At 34.6% G+C, this 15,531-nt stretch overlaps 1 protein-coding gene across 5 annotated transcripts in view; it reads right to left on the bottom strand.

Moving 5' to 3' along the window:
• The window catches only part of ZNF644 (zinc finger protein 644), a 110,239-nt gene that overhangs the window by 78,489 nt on the left and 16,219 nt on the right, over positions 1-15,531 (bottom strand). Inside the window, exon 1 of one of the 5 annotated variants that reach the window (XM_031969340.1) lies at positions 1,917-2,050. The exons of the other annotated variants lie outside the window; for them this stretch is intronic. The gene's annotated coding sequence lies outside the window, so the exon portion shown is untranslated. Of the gene's footprint in view, positions 1-1,916; positions 2,051-15,531 lie in introns of those variants that run through there. 5 annotated transcript variants of the gene reach the window in all.

Raw genomic sequence — 15,531 nt, 5'->3', positions numbered from 1 at the left:
TCCAATCGTTTTCAGGATTAAGATACTTTCAACAAACTGAAGTCTTTCCTAAGGGGTGTCATAAATTCTTCCAAAGTACTAGAAAGAGTATTCCAAGATTTGTACATTTGAAATGTAAGAACAAAGGCCAAGTGAAAAGTGAAGAATCAGAAATCATCTAAAACAGCAGCACTGTATTTCTGTTTTAGGCTTATAATAGTTATACCACATAAGACATCTGAATTCATAAAAGCCAATTTTTAAGCTTCAAAGTCAAATGGAGTTGAGGAGAGTCATCTTTTCACTGTTTTCATCCTCCTTAACTCCTTCTGTAGTACAGAGTCAGTCTATATAGCCTTATATAATGTATAATATGTAATATTATAATACTAATATGAGACCCTATTCTTTTACTACCACATAAATCACTCTTCTCATCATCTTGTTCTTTTAACATAGGTTTTCCTCCCTGCCCCAAACCCCATTCTACCCATGTCTTCCTCTCTTCTTTCCAATTAAAAGATTTTGTCATCAACTTTCCCATTATTTTTCATTATGTCCTCTATGCAAATGACTCTCAAATCTTTATTTCTGTCCCCAACATTTCTCTAGATCAAGTACCATATATCTAACTGAATGCTACCATCTCTTCAACTAGTTGTTAACAATGATACTTAAACTTATTATGTGTGAAACTAAAATTTTCACTTCTTTAAAAATGACTGGCTATCTCTCTTAACTCAGGGGTTCTTCAGCTTTTCTGACAGGCCATCTGACAAAGCCTATGGAACTCCTCTCAGAATAAATGTTTTAAGTAACTAAAATAAAATACCATACTATTTCAAAAGAAACCATTTACTTTGAGTTATCAAAATACTTTTCAAAGAGCAAATTTACAGATCATCAGATTAAGAAGTCATACTCTAACTTCTCTATTTCAGTTAATAAAGCTACTATCCTTTTAGTCATGCAGATCTGAAATTATTTCATCTTCCAATCTTCACTCCCTCTATAGTAGTATAGTGTATATAGTGTAAAGTATAGTATAGTATAGTATAGTGTAGTATAGTGTAGTGTAGTGTATCTCTACAATACTATCACCTACCTTCTCCTTTCCACTATGACCACTCCAGTTCATTGCCCCTCAATGAAACTAATTTTTTTAAGTTTCTTAATCTATTTCCTCTTTAATCTATCTTCTTTATTGCTGTCCAACAAATTTCTGCCATATCAACCGATCATATTGTCCATCTATCCAAAAATTTTCATGGTAACTCTACTTTAGTTAAACATCTGATCACGGTTATTCAAATACCACCCTACTTTTTTTCCCAACTGTCTCACTCTGAATTCCAGGAGAATTCTGGTTCTGCCTTTTAACATACCTGTGTCTTTACTCAGTCAGTTCCCTATGCCAAGCACAGCATAGAACACACATTTGACTTGGAACCAGGAGATCTAATTTTAATTTAATTTTAATTCTGGCTCTACTACTTATTACATTAATTCTAATTTTCAGTTATATTATAAAATAATTTTCATTAACTAGGAAAGTTGGCTCAATCACCAATCTTAATAACACTGGAAAACAGTATTAAGAAATTAAATGGCAACTAGACTATTTGGAGAATTCCTATATCTGTTTTTCTATCCATGCATCAAAAATATGGATATATTACAAACAAAACCATAAATAATGCAAGAGCAATTATCTTCAACATATTCCAAACTGCTTTGGTTGACAAGATATTAGAGATATGCAAACGTCCTTTTTAGGTTTAGGATTCCTGAGTCTTCTAGCCATTCAGACAGATGTAGAAACCAAAATGTGCTTTATCTAACTCTATACTAAAATAGTTAAAATAAGCACTATGCAAATTCAACACAGGAAAGAGATTTCACAGAAATTTTGGCAGAATTTACTTTTGAGGTCTTACCTGGAAACTTCAAAACTGTCTTCCTTTTTTGGGGGGGAGGGAGGAGGTAGACTCGGGAGGGGAGGATGAAGGCCACTTAGGGTTGTTGGCACAACTGGCCTTTCCTCAGAAGAGTTCTGAGAAGGTTTGACATCTCATTTCTTACTCTAAGAAGACAGAAAGAAAAGAAAGGCCCCATACATACCAAAATATTCATTTAAGCACTTTGTGTGGTAGCAAAAAAAACTAGAAACAAAGTGAGTGCTCATCACCGTAATGGATTATGAATGCGTATCAGTCAAGATGTGTAAGAAACAATGAATGAGATTCAGAGAAACATAGACTTTCATGAACTGATACATATTGAAGTCAGAACACAATAAATATACAAATAAACTACAATAATGTAAACAACCAGTCTCAGTCCACAGAGATGTGATGATACACAAACATACCTCCCACCCTGAAGATTAAAGGGTAGGAGACTGGTTTTATTTCTTTTTCTTACAAGGGTTCAAAGGGGAAAGGATATATTGGAAAATGACTGTGGTTCAAAAACAAAAGGCACAAATAAAACAACAACAACAACAACAACAACAACAATAACATGTAATATCAATTCAAATTACGCTGAAGAAGCAGTTCAGGAAAAAAAAAATACCTGGTAGGAAGGGAAACAGTGGTGTTCACAATTCAGAAAAGCCTAAACAACTGGAAGGATCCAAGGTCTCAAACTAGGTCATGTATCCAAACAATATGCATAAGTAAACAATATATATGAGAATTTTTTTTTTTTATTCAAAAACTACATGAAGTGACAACTGCTGCAGGTACTTCAGATCTATCAGGGAGAAGAATTCTGGCATTATCTTGATTTCTCCCCAAGAACTTGAGAACTTCACAGAACAAGATAAATATGTCATTTTTATAAAGAATGTTATTATCCTATTAGAAACTTCCACAAAAAAAAAAAAAAAAAACTTTCTTAGATCTAAAATTGAACAAATGAACAAACCCTTAATCTCCAAATTTTTACATTTAATGTAACTGAAAAGTTATAGGATTACCTATTAAATTTAAATGATTTACAGTTTCACTTTTCAAAAATTAAACATCCCAGAAAAATACACATACTATCACACTTAGGGAGGCTCCCTGTGTACTGTTTTTTATGAACCACAAATGTTTTTAAAAACAAAATTGTAACCTAAAGACAAAACAGAAGGGGTAGTCTATTTAAGCAGCTTCTAATATGTAAAGAAAGGCTCAGTTGACACAAAAAGGTACAGGGGAAACTACTGCAAAGACAGTCTTCCCTGTAACATTTCAGTCAGTGTAAAAGCACAATACATTCAAAGTCAAGACATCTTGTTGCTGTCACGGCACTATTCTCTAGAAACCATTTTATTTTCAGTTCTAAAATTGTAACAGTCCCAACATTTCCCACTGCAGCCTTATACTAAGCCTGGAGGCGGCCATGTCTCTAAGGTCCTTTACAAAGTATTCTAAATTTACTCTAATTCTTAACTGTTAGTTCTCTCCTGTAAATGAATATTTAAGAGTTGCTAAATCTAAGTCTACTGTGTGAACTGTATTAAGGCTGCATTAAAATAGATAAAAGATTACAGGTTACATTAAGAAAATTTTAAACTGCAAAATTCTAAAGTCAAATCCACTTAAAGATAACTATATAGCACTTTACAAATCTTAAAGCACTATTTAAATGCTAGTTATTATCATCTGTAATATATTGAAAGTTTCTGATTCTGAACTTCAAAAATTTTTTGAAATCATCTATTTAGCAACAAATATTTAAAATTTTTCATTTATATAAGCAGCCAAAAGTCAGAAATTACACATTCTTATATCCAACCAAAAAAATTCTAAAATATTTTGAAACTAATGACCAAATATTCTGCTTACAAAGAAAATCAGGAGCCCTTCCAGTAATTGATAAACATTTAGTTTTCCAATGTTATGACAATTCAGGTATTTCTTCCCACCTCCCTCCCCACCCCTACCCCCCACCCCCAAACTTTAAAGAACTCACCTTTTAAGAATTTTTTTTTTATTTCTTACAGTCCAAAATTGATCTTGCTTGGAAACACAACATGGATTGTCTATTCATAATCCAATCAACCCACCTCCATTAATGAGTTCCACTGGCTCTCTTTCAAGTTGTGCAAGGAAGATGGAGGGCAGTAGACAGGGTCAGTCAGCAGAGCCAGTCAGACCTTCGTTCAGAGAAGCATGTGCCGGTCCTAAAGTTGATTTGAGCCTGAAAATAAGATTGTTTTTTTCTGCTCCTTCAAGTATACTGGTCAGGCTTTACACAGGTGGTAGACCAGATCACATCTGGGTAGAGAAGTGGATCCTAATTGTCACATAATAGTCCACATTGTACAAGCATCTGTAATTTCACCTCTAAAATTTTATGAGCTCTATCCACTTTCATTTTACTATGTTACACTGATGGAATGGAGGAGGTAGAGACAATGGAGAGGAAAGAACTGTCAGAAATAGATTAAAAAATGTTTACACAGATTAGTATAACACTGAAAAAATACTCTAAGTGAGCACACTATCTCAAGTCTTTGGAAAGTCTAGTACCAAAATCCAGAAATGAAGTGAAGGGAGAAAAAAAAATGTCTGTTTCCTTTACTCTCATTCTCCCCATCCTTTGCTTACTTTTGATGACTATTTTCACTATTAGTTTCACTATGTTTTCACAATCAAATATGCTCAATGTAATTATTATCAATAGAGATTAAATGCTTTTGAAAAGCTATATTAGGAATAAAAAGGAATAAAACAACTAAGTTTTCATTTTAAAATTTTATGAGAGGTTGTAGGGAAAAAAAGAGACTGAAGTGAGAAAAAAACTGTGAAGCTGATAAAGAGAGATCTAGAAACGTACAACTGGCTAGAAATTTTATTTTGTAAGGTTTTATTTGGGAAAAACATAAGGAAAAAATCCAAGGGAAGAGCTGGAGCTAAAGGACTTGAACTGAAAGATAAGGACTCTAACTAGAGAGAAGGGTGGGAAAAAAAAGATTTGAAAAAGAGCTGAACATAATAAAATGAGCTAGGTATCCAAGAGTAAGGAAAGGCAGTTGAGAACAGTGGTCAAAAGCTCAATAAAAAGGCAAAAAGAAGAACCAACTATAAACCTGCAAGGTACTCATCCAGTTTGTTATATGTTTTCGAAGGGAAGTGAATTCAAGGCAGAAAGAATGGGAATCTCACTTCCAACAAAATACGTAAAATCAAAAGAATTTTGCAATTATCTATGCTGGGTGGTCAGCTTGTCTTTCAGCCACTGCCAAGACAACTAGTGCATAGGTCAATTATTTGGAGAGGTAGATAAGCCTTGGGGTTAAGAGTTAAGAGGAGATTCCCAGAGGTTCCATATCCATAACAATCTCCCAAAGAACTGTGCTAAGAATTTGACAAATACTTCCTTTGATCTCTCAAAACAACCCTGTTAAGGTAGATGCTCATTTTACAATGGAGGAAACTGACACTGACAGTGGTTAAGTGATCTGTCCGGCGATCCCACAGTAAATGTCTGAAACCTAGGTCTTTCTAACTTTAGATTCATGTTCTGTAGGCACTAACATAGCCTTGAAAATGCAAAATAACCAACATGGTATTCTATTCCTAAATCTAGAGAGCACCTGGATTTTCTTTTTTTTACTGAGGCGATTGGTGTCAAGTAACTTGCTCAGGGTCACAGAGATAGGAAATGTTAAGTGTCTGAGGCCAAACTTGAACTCAGGTCCTCCTGACTTCAGGGTTGGTGCTCTATCCACTGAGCCACTTAGCTGTCCCATACTCAGGTATTCTTGATGAGTTCAAGTCACCAAGTTAGGAAGAGAAACATAAGCCAGTAAGCCAGTACCCTAGTCTTCAAATTCCTAGCAAAATTCTAGACAACATGGCTAAAGAGACAATTAGTGAACATCTAGAAAATAAAGTGGGTCATCACAAAGACCCAGTATGACTGAATCTGAACTCGGTTCTTTTATACTACAAGAAAGGAGCTTTATTTACTGTGCCAGGCTCAATCTATTCTTATGGAAAGAATAGTCATGTGGGCTAAATGATAATATATATTTGGAAATAGAAAAATATGGTCATTAACATTTCTAGGTCATTTGTAAAGTGTCTAGTGGCATACCCCCAGGAAATTTGCTTGATTTCATACTATTTAACATTATATTTAAGGACTTGGAAAAAGGTATAGATAGTATGCCTGTGATCCACTAAGGCCTCTTTTTCTTTCTTTGAAATATTAAGAAATACATCAGTGTCCTGGTCTTATGTCCCCCTAAGCTAACTTGAATGAAAGACTTAATTAGACTTCTAAAAAGATAATCAAATTCAGGACAGAATCTTGATTCCCTGAATCTAAGAGACACTGTTTTGTTTATACGTGCCCAAAATTAAGAGAAGGATTTGGATTAATTTAATCTAAAAGCAGCATCTCAGTTTCACTAAACTGAAAGCAGGCTTAGGAAGGAGTGACTAAAGACAAAATTATTTCTTTTAGGGTGCCCTGATACTGACATTGCTATTTTTCTGTCTAAGCAAATTAAAAACTCTAAAAATTGAACTTTGAACCACTATTTCACCTTCTGTGAAATTCTTCTTTAACATTTTTAGTAAGCAGGAAAAAACTGCCCTTTTGAAACTCTCCCTACTCTGAGAAGCAGTGCTTGGATAAGTGTCTCTCAGTTTTAAAATGCTGAGTATATTTTTTCCCCCTATGCAAGCTGACACAAAGCTCATATGAATGGCCACCAGCATTTTAAAACATGAAAGGACCATATCAAGTAAGATGTAATGTATTGGGGCTTAAACGTGGATTAAAAAAAAAAAAAAATCAGCTAGGTGGCACAGGGGTTAGAGCACCAGCCCTGAAGTCTGGAGGACCTGAGTTCAAATTTGGTGTCAGAGACTTAACAAGTCTCAGCTGTGTGACCCTGAGGCAAGTCATTTAAACCCAAATTGCCTCAGGAAAAAAATCAACTTACAAAGGGGAAAAAAATATGGCTAGATAACACTTCATATGGGTGGGGGTGGAGGGGTTAACAAGGTTTTTAGTGGGATATAAAGCTCAGTAAAAGTTGAGAACAGAAAATGCTAATATGCTATCTTGGGCTGCATTAAGAGAAACATAGTACCTTGGATTAAAAGCCAAAATGGTCCCCTGATTAGACTGTATCTATGGAATATTTAATTCTGGCGCCATACTTCAGGTAATGAATTGATAAGTAATCTGCAGGTTGAAGAGTCTGGAGTTCATAACATACCATCTTCAAGATGAATGGGCAAACAACTTACAGAAAAGAACTCAGATGTAATATAAAAAGCTACCTTAAAAAGACTGTAATAGTTCATATATGGAATTTGACATTCTCTTTAGCCTCAAAGAGCAGAACTACAACAGTGTAAATTATAAAGACATAATAATGTAAGAAAAAAAAAAACCCTACCAACAATTTGAACTATTTCAAAATGAATGCAATACCTCAGGAAGGAGTTTGTTCTCCCTTAATGCAAAAGCTAAATGATCATTTCTCTGATAGGATAAGAAAATGTATTGGTATGTGCTGAACCATGAGAGTTGACCATGGGAGTGGAGTCCCTTCCAAATTAAGTTCTGCATTTCTCTAAAATAATCTCTATTCTTCATCTCTACCAAGTTACTCATTGAACTTCCTAACTATTCCAAACTAAAAATAAGAAGCAGCATAAACAAATGACTTGCAGTAGAAATGATTTAGGGACACAGTTGGAATATTTCAATTTACTTCTCCACTCTAGTAAAAATGGGAAATGGAAAGCAGAACCTGTAGCAGGGCAATAACAATAGGGAAGGGAATAGAGGAGCAGTATCAAGACTATTTATATATGGTCACAGTCTCTGCCCTTTATTTCTTCCACAAAATTTTGCAAGATCTTTGAATGAGACTGAGGGTTTACGAAGAGTAGAACTACAACAATATAAATGGGGGAGGATGGAGAGTAGGAAAGGAAGAGGGAAGAGGGAGAGAAAATCACCACCACCGTAATTATCATCATCATCATCATCATCATCATCATCACAACAAAGACAATCACCACAGAAAATGCAACACAATTTAATGACTTAAGAGGTAAGAGAAACTCCAGGAGTGGAACACTGAATAAACTATCTATTATTTTCAAGGTGCTGGTCAATTTTGCTGAACTTTTTTCTCCTTTTTATTCCTTGTTGTAAGGGATAGTTCTGTGCAAAAGGAAAAGGGATACACTATTAAAAAAAAAAAAAGTAGTTAAGTAAAAACAAGAGATACCAAAAAATCATTTTTTAAAATTAAATGAAGAAATCATTAATTTATTCAAATTCACAATATATGCCTGTATCTAGCCTCATAAAACTGAATTACCAGAAAAAGTTTCATTTTGTCAATGTTGGTGGGCTACTTGAGAGTACACAAAGCCAAAAAGCCTACTAAAAATCCTTTCAATGCTCTGACAAGTTGAAGTATATCCCAAGATGGGCAGACAAGTCAGGGGACCGAGGAGGTGCATGCATCATAAACAACGTCTTGAAAATAATATGGCTGATGAAGCTAGAAACACAATGTACAGTGTCTCAGCTAAACAAAAACTCTATAGGCTTTATAATATTGTCTATTATACCACCTGATCAAGTGGATAGAAGATGGAAAAGGTGTAATGGGGAAGAATTCACATAACAGAATTGAAAAGTGGCTTTTTAATTTATACGGGGGAAGTTAATCAACGTATCACTATTCTATATGGATGTTGCTAAGGCTTTGAAATTAATGTTTGACAGATATTAGATTATTTGCTGTATAGGGGATAGGGTGGGGGGAAAAGGAGGGAGAAAAATGGGGAACACAAGGTTTTGCAAGGGTAAATGGTGAAAATTACCTTTGTATACATTTTGAAAATAAAGCTATTATTTTTTAAAAAATTAAGATTTGAGACAAAATGATTTAACTACAAACTACATAACAAAATTTGAAAAGTATAACATTTATTAAGCAGTTAAATAACAATCTATTTGTGTTCAGAAGACTGAGCTAAGCATTGAAAGATAAAGTTTTAGATAATATACACAGCTCCAACCCTCAAGAAATGTACATTCTCTCAGAAATGACCCTGAAGACCACCACCAAAACTATAATACAAATCAATATGCATTTACTAAGTACTGGTGGTGAAAGCTCTTCAATACACAGTAACATAATAAATGCACACCCCTGCTCCCCCCCCCCAAAAAAAATTATTAAATAAGGTCTGAAGGAATAGTTATTACAAACTAGGTAATCAAGAAAGCCTTCCTTCAGTTGATATCATTTGAGTTAGTCATTAAAGGATAGATGGAAGATCAGCAAGTAATGATGAGAGAATGACACTCTAAGAATTACAATGAAAAAAAAGTACTCCAATAGAAAGTAGTCTAGTTTGACTGAAATATATGATCAATTTAAAATAAATAATAATAATACACAAAACTGAATGAGTGTGGTTCCAGATTTTAGAATCCTTTAATGTCAAGAAGTTGGATAAGAATTTAATAGGAAATCATTTAAGATTTTTCTAAAGGCAAAAACTACTTAAGTGATCATCAGGTCTATGAACAAAAAAAAAAATTAATCTTGAATGACTGTAATGGATGGGAGGAAACTAAAGGGCCAGAAGTCCGTGGCTTTGGGAAGACCTACCAGGAAGTTACTGCAATGGTATAGGGGATTAAATAGGAAAAATTGGGTAAATGGAATAAAAATATATTTTTGTAATATTTCACATGTGACAAATTTTCATTTATGGATAATCAAATTAATTTCATAACAATTTCAATTAAAAAAACCACAAATTGCTATTTAGGGAATTTATTTTAAAGAGAAATTGCTCAAATGAGGGGTGAGTTCAGCCAGTCTATTATACAACTTACATTATCTATCTTAAAAAATGTTACCCAAGATACGAAAAATTCTTATATGTTCTGCATCAGTTTAGTCAAGGCTATTAATTACATTAAATTTAAAAATTATTATTTTACATTCTCAGTGATTTCATTAGTTTCCACAAGTTCAACTATGATCTCTATGCAGACAACCACGATAACAAAGGTCAGAAGAACTTTTCAATTTGTTTTCTTTCAAGAAAATGATGTTTGTAGCAGAAATTAAGGAAGAAAAACAGTTAAGTACGAGTTAATATCCAAGATCATTAAAGAGATAAGAATGTCTCTAGGGGTCCTAACTGAATCTAAGTCACCTAGCCCAGATCAACCAGTCCACAAGTACTACAAAAATTGGTAGATGTGGTTATTAAGCCACTTTTCAGGACATATTAAAGGCCAGGGAGCCTGGGACTAGCAACAGAGAATCAGAAAAGAGCAAGCATTTTGACTTTTCAAAAAAAGAAAAAGCCAGCAAATGATAGGCAAGTAAACTTGACTTCATTTCCTGGAGAAATTCTAGACTGGATCAGTTAATAGACAGTAAATATCTGAAAAAGAAATAATCACAAAAGAATCAAATATGACTTGGCTTTACTAAAGACAGGTCATTCTTACTAATTTAATTACCTTCTGTGGGGAAAGGGTATTTAAAATCTAAATTATTAAAATCAATGGAATTCTAGAGATACAACTTACTACCCAGACTTGGCCAAAAAGAAAAAAAGAACATAGTTAATACCAGTCTTGTGGAGGAAATGGAGAGATGTGTGCTAAATACAAATAAAGAAATGGTTTAATATCAATTTGGCAGAGAACTTTAGTGGAATGTTTAAAAGAATTTGAGGTTGGCTGTGTGATGAATAACATTTTCTAACAATGATATGGACAAAAGCACAGCTGATAAGCTTAACAAACTTTAAGATGACAAGTTGGAAAGGAAAGCCAACACTCTGTAGGGCAGGTCAGGATTCAAAAAGGTTGTAATACTAGAAAAGTGAGTGAAAGAAATTTTCATACACATAAATGAAAAGTCTGACCAAGTGGGTTCAAAAAAATCACTTTTCACAAATATAAGATGGAAGAGACATTAAATAGCAGCCTGAGTGAAAAAGATGAGGAGATTTTTAAGTGAACTGGCTGAAGGCTTAGTGTTTATTTAGCAATGGGATTTGACAGGCAAAATAAAATAACAGCATTTATAAAAGTGCAGCTAGGTGGCGCAGTGGAGAGAATGCTAAGCCTAGAGTCAGGTACATTCATCTTCCTGAATTCAAACCCAGCCTCACCCTCCAGCATCTCTGCCAAGAAAAGCCCAAATGGGATCAGAAAGTCAGACAGGACTCTGAAAGAGAATCGTTGCTTGTCCTTTGTTCTGGGAAGAGGACCATGACGTCAGCAAAGAGAAGCCCCGATGGGCAATCGAGCTGGACTTAAATGAGGGAGGCTGCAAGCGCTTATAAAGCACAGTATATAAAGCACAACACTTTACAAACTTACTTTTGCTGATTTCCACTACAACTCGATGAAGTCAGTGTGGTTCATATTCACACTTTGAGATGAGGAAACTGAGGCCCAGGGCAGTAAAGTAAGTTGCTCAGTTCAGTCCCACAACTATTCGGGGAGCAGAAGCCACTGGGCCCTGAGCACCTTACACCGGGACTGGCTGGTAGTCTGCTCATGAGTCTCAGGTCCCTCCTCTTCCAACGTATCCTGGGCTCTGCAGTGAATACTGGCCTTCCCCAGGCATTTCTAGGATCAAACACAAAGTCTTCCGTTTGGCTTGTAAAGCCCTTTATCATCTGACTAGCCCCACCTGTCCAGTCCAGTTATTCTGTGACCCAAGGCCCCAGCAGCTTTACCCTCACCCACTGCCTCCGTTAGCCATCTTCCATGCAAACTCTCTCCCTCCTCCTCTCACCCCCTGGCAAGGGTTCCCTGGCTCCTTGTAAGTCTCAGCTCTTGAGGGGAGGGGGACTTTCTCTCTCTCTTGATTATCTCCAATTTATCATGTATATGTTGTTCATCCCTAATTGTTTACAGGTTAGCTCCTGAATTAAACCATGAGCAACTTGAGGGCAGGGATTAGCATAGTGCCTGGCATATAAATGATTAGTGTTTATTAACTAATTTCCAATTATTCCAATTCCTTCCCATATAACTTCCAGCTCAGCATAAAGGAAAATGCATTGGAACTGTTAAAATTCTTTGTTCTATTTACTTGCCACCTGTGTAACTTTTTCTACGTTCCTTTAGTTTTATGGAGCTCATTTTCCTCAAATTTTAAACAAAGGGGCTGAATTAGACAAATTTAAGGTCCTTTCTAAAAAAATCAACTTATGATTCTTTGAAATGATTATTCTTAGTTAAATCAGAATATTTGCCTGCAGAATCCTTTTAAACAAATAGGAATCATCTAAGTTATTCTTATTCTCTTGACCTCTATATGAATTCCAACCAAATGGAAAGTTGGGTTTATAGAAGATTTTTTTTAAAAAAGGAAAATATTTTGATGAGTGAGTACAAGAACCCATCTAACTTTTTCACTTTTTAAAGCTTACCTCTTAACAATATAAAAAGATTACATTAGTGTAAGTTTTTTTTTAATGTGAACAAAATTATAAATACTTAGCTTAAAGAGTATCAACTGTATAATGAACAGAATCTCTCAAGAAAAAAAAAAAAACCTCGAAAGTCCTCAATGAACTGAAGTCAACTGAAATGTATATAAAGTAATAGCAATGCTCTAGGATGACCAGATGAAATGACTGCTATTCTCAGTATTGCTATTCTCTGTAATATTCTGAAGGACTTATGAAAAATCCTATCCATACCCAGAGAAGGAACAGATTGTGCTGAATACAGATTGTCTTCCCCTCTCTTCCCCTCTCCTCCTCCTCCTCCTCCTCCTTCTTCTTCTTCTTCTTCTTCTTCTTCTTCTTCTTCTTCTTCTTCTCTCTCTCTCTCTCTCTCTCTCTCTCTCTCTCTCTCTCTCTCTCTCTCTCTTTCTCTCTCTCACACACACACACACACACACACACACACTTTTCTTGATGGTTTTTATTTTCATTAGGATGGAAAGTCTATAGTTTGTTTTTTCACAATTTGATTTTTATGGAAATGTTCTGCATAATTTTACAAGTGGTTTCTTAATTATGGGTGAGAATAAGGGAAAGAACAGAGAACTCAAAATTTTTTTAATGTAAAAAAATTGCTTTGAATGTAACTGGGGAAAAATACTAAATAGATTAAAACAGACAAAAAAAAAAAAAAGAATATCATTGTGGCTCAGGTTTTGCTTAGTTTTCAAACCAAAAATCAGTCAATAAAAGAAGTGGTTCCTAGTGTAACATGACCAAAGAGAGAATTATTCTGCTGCTTTTACATTTATCAGCTCACCAGAAAGTAGATCTATTTCATGTAAATTTTTATTTTTAACTACTTACATTTTCCAAAATAATTAATTACCATTACTGAAACCCATCCCTTATAACAAAAAAAAACACAAAAAAAAAAAGTTCAATAAACTTTTCAGTATTCCATTCCCTTAGTCCCTAAGCTTTCATCTTTCTTCTTTGATGCCAAATCTGATTACTATTCACAAAATTAAACTTCAATTGTTTTATTCTTTGCATTTGCCCTGTCATAGTCGGTGTATTGTTTTTCTGGTTGTTTTCTTCACTGTGTTTCTAGTCAAAAGGATTCCTTTCATATGAATTCCTTCCCATGCTCCTCTGTACTCATATACATAATTTATTATTTTCTTATGTGGTAGTAATATTCCATTACTGGAAGTACCACAATTGGATCATGAGTATCCAATTCTAGTAACATGCTACTGCTACTACACAGAGGGTGCTGCTATAAATATGGTAATGTTTACAAAACTTTTCTTGATAATCAAGAAAGGTCCAATAATAACACTGACCTCCCTAAGATTATATGTCTAGCAGTAGAATCTCTGGATCAAAGGATGTGAACATTTTTGCCTCTTTCTGTGCTTAATTACAAACTGTCTCCAGAATTGTTTGTCCCATTCAAGTCTTCACCAAGTATATTAGTATGCTCATCTTTCTGTAAGGTTATTTTTAATTCTGCGAGTATATTAGAATAGTTTATTATATTGTGTTTCATACTACTTTAAAAAATTTAAGCACATTAGTGGAACATCTAAATAATGCAACTTCTAGAAGGATGAAGTATGGGGTACTGGAAACAATAAACATTGGAATACAATCTATCAAGGATTTCTAACTGGATAACTTCTGGGAAACCTAAAAAAAGCAGTTAGCGGAAAACAGCATATTGCCCCAAATACCAGCATAAGTTCCAAGTGGATAAACAATTTTAAATAAAAAGACAGATTCTAAAAATGTTAGAAATAGAGAGTAGAGAAAGAAATACCTAAGACAGTCAAGGGTAGCAAAGATTTTCATAAGTAAAGGTTAGAGCTGATCATGGAGCAACAGTGTGATACAGTGGTTAGGGGGCCAGGCTTGGAGTCAGGAAGACCGAGTTCAAATCTGACCTCATATACTAACTTGATGAATGACCCTGGGCAAGCCACTTCAGTTTCTTTGCCAAGAAAACCCCAAATTAAGTCACAATAAGTCTGAAATGACTGAATGACAAAAGACAATAAAAGAATCAGCTAGTGATTGGGGGAGGGGAATTATTGAATCCTAAATCTTTGATGAAGTTGAACATTGAAGATATACAGAAAAGTTGTACAGATGTATAACTAACCCACATCTGTACAGAAAATTAGTCAAAAGTTATTAGCATTTTTTAAAGAAATGCAAAAATCAGTCCAAAAAAAGGCAAATCAAATCAACTAGGCTTCATCTCAAATCCATCCAACTAGAAAAGATAATATAAGATCCAATGAATATGGGAAGGAGGCACTATATAGAAAGTGAAACACCTTAACACACTTTTGATAGAAAGCTATGAATTTGTCTCAGAATTCTAGAAATACACTTAGAAATAAGGAAGTTAACACATATACAATTCATATTCTTTGACCTAGTAATTCCATTACTAGTACATTACCTCAAAGAGGTCAATGACAGAAAGAATGGTCTCATACATACCAAAATATTTCTTGTGGTACAAAATTAGAAACAAAGTAGATGACTAGAGAACAGGGAATGACAAGAAATTATGCTATTTGAATATAATGGGATAGTAATTTGCCAAGAACTCAAGAGAAATTCCATATAAACTGATAGCAAACAAAGAAAGCAGAACCAAAGAATACACAAAATTACTTCTATAATACAAATGAAGAAAAACTAAAAAACTGTCTAAGGAGAAGGCAGCTGTCAACTTCAGAAATGGGGTAAAGAACTGGCCACACATAAGTACAAGGAAATAAAATACTTGGTTTGTAAAGATACAGTTGTAAAACATAAGAGAAGGATACCTAAGGATACTTCTGGAAGATATCTGGTCCTCCAACTAATCCTCCTTTCTAAGGGGGAACTGTCAGAGTGTCTTAGGCAAAGAGAGCCCCAAAGAAAAGTTTGTAGGGCCAAGGAAGCCCTAAGGTCCCAAAGCCCTAGATTCAGTATTGTTATCTCTCTCCATCAGGCTGCCAGGTACCGTCACCAGTGCAAAGTGTTCCCTTACAGAAGAAACAAAAAAACCTTTGTG

Source organism: Sarcophilus harrisii, chromosome 4 (genome assembly GCF_902635505.1).
Source record: "Sarcophilus harrisii chromosome 4, mSarHar1.11, whole genome shotgun sequence".
Classification (NCBI taxonomy): domain Eukaryota; kingdom Metazoa; phylum Chordata; class Mammalia; order Dasyuromorphia; family Dasyuridae; genus Sarcophilus; species Sarcophilus harrisii.
Note: the sequence above shows the minus strand (reverse complement) of the source record. Positions and strands in the feature narration are given on the sequence as shown.